Below are 2088 nucleotides of genomic sequence, written 5' to 3' on the forward strand. Positions count from 1 at the left end.
GAGCACATTATGCTAAGTGAAATAAGCCAGACACAAAACAAAAAATATTGCATGATTTGACTTATATGTGGAATCTAAAAAAGTCAAACTCATAGAAGCAGAGAATAGAATGGTGGTTATCAGGGGTAGGACAGGGGGTTCAGGTGGAGGAAATAAGGAGATGTTGGTCAAAAAGTACAAAGCTTCAGTTAGTAGGATGAATAAATTCTAGAGATTTAATGTACAGCACAGTAACTATGATTAACAATATTTTATTGTATACTTGAAATTTGCTGAAAGAGCAGATAGATCTTAAATATTCTTATCACACTTACAAAATGGTACTATGTGAGGTGTTCTGTTAATTAGCTTGACTATAGTAATCATTTCTCAATATATATCAAAATATGTGCATACCTTAAATATGGTTTTAATTAATTTATTAGATGTAGGGATACAAGTATTTTATTGGTTACATGAATGAACGGTACAGTGGTGATATCTGGGTTTTAGTGTACCTATCACCTGAATAGTACACATTACACCTGATAGGCAGATTTTCTTCCCTCATCCCCCTCCCAGCTCCCCCTTTTGGAGTCTCCAATGTCCACTGTGCCACTCTGTATGCCCCTGTGTACCCATAGCTTAGCTCCCACTTGTGAGAACATGTGTTATTTGGTTTTCCATTCCTGTGTTACTTCACTTAGCATAATGGCCTCCAGTTCCATCCAAGTTCCTGCAAAAGATATCATTTCATTCTTTTTTTATACCTGAGTAATATTTCATGGTATATATATACTACATTTTCTGTATCCTCTCCTTGGTTGATGAATACTTAGGTTGATTACATATCCTTGCAATTGTGAATTGTATTGTGATAAACATACGCTTGCAGGTATCTTTTAGATACAATGACTTCCTTTCCTTTGGGTAGATACCCAGCAGTGGGATTGATGGATTGAAAGGTAGACTGACTTTTAGTTCTTTGAGAAATCTCCATACTGTTTTCCATAGAGTTTATACTAATTTACATTAGTGTATAAGTGTTCCATTTTCACTGCATCCAAGCCAACAACTATTGTTTTACTTTTTAATAATGGCCAATCTGACTGGGGCAAGATGGAATCTCATTGTGATTTTAATTTGCATTTCCATGGTGCTTAGTGATGTTGAGCATTTTTTTAAATGTTTTTTGGCCATTTCTATCTCTTCTTTTGAAAATTGTCTATTTATGTCTTTTGCCTACTTTTTGATGGGATTATTTGTTTTTTTTCTTGCTGATTTGTTTGAGTTACCTACAGACTCTAGATATTAGTCCTCTGTCAGATGTACAGTCTGCGAATATTTTCTCCCACTCTCAAGGTCGTTTATTTACTATGCTGATTGTTTCTTTTGCTATGCAGAAGTTTTTTAGTTCAATTAAGTCCCATTTGTTTATTTTTGTTGTTGCTATATTTGCCTTTGGGGTCTTAGTCATAAATTCTTTGTCTAGGCCAATGTCCAGAAGAGTTCTTCCTACGTTTTCTCCTAGAATTTTTATGGTTTCAGGTCTTACATTCAAATCTTTAATCCATCTTGAGCTAATTTTTGCATACGGTGAGAGACAGAGATCCAGTTTCATTCTTCTGTCCAGGGTGGGGAACCTGTGGCCTTGGGGCCACATGTGGCCTTCTGGATCCTTGACTGTGGCCTTTTGACTGAATCTAAATTTTACAGAACAAATCCTTTCTTCATTTGATTCTCAGCTTGGTTATTATTGGTGTTTAGAAATGCTACTGATTTGTGTATGTTGATTTTTTAACCTGAAACTTTATTGAGTTCACTTATCAAATCTAGGAGCCTTTTGGAGGAGTTTTTAGGGTTTTCTAGGTATAAGATCAGATCATCAGCAAACAGAGATAATTTGCCTTCCTCTTTTCCAGTCTGCATGCCCTTTCTTTCTTTCTCTTGCCTGATTGCTCTGTTTGGGACTTCAGTACTATTCTGAATATAAGTGGTGAAAGTGAACATCCTTGTCTTATTCTAGTTCTTAGCGGAATGCTTTCAACTTTTCCCTGTTCGGTATGACATTGGCTATGGACATGCACATCACATATATATGTATATATA

The 2088-nt window shown here is 35.6% G+C and overlaps 1 protein-coding gene across 2 annotated transcripts in view; it reads right to left on the bottom strand.

Annotated features, from left to right (window-relative positions):
* The window catches only part of REC114 (REC114 meiotic recombination protein), a 131158-nt gene that overhangs the window by 77099 nt on the left and 51971 nt on the right, over nt 1-2088 (bottom strand). The gene's annotated exons all lie outside the window — the stretch shown is intronic.

The sequence above is a fragment of the Propithecus coquereli genome, unplaced genomic scaffold (genome assembly GCF_000956105.1).
Source record: "Propithecus coquereli isolate 6110/MARCELLA unplaced genomic scaffold, Pcoq_1.0 Scaffold155, whole genome shotgun sequence".
Classification (NCBI taxonomy): Eukaryota; Metazoa; Chordata; class Mammalia; order Primates; family Indriidae; genus Propithecus; species Propithecus coquereli.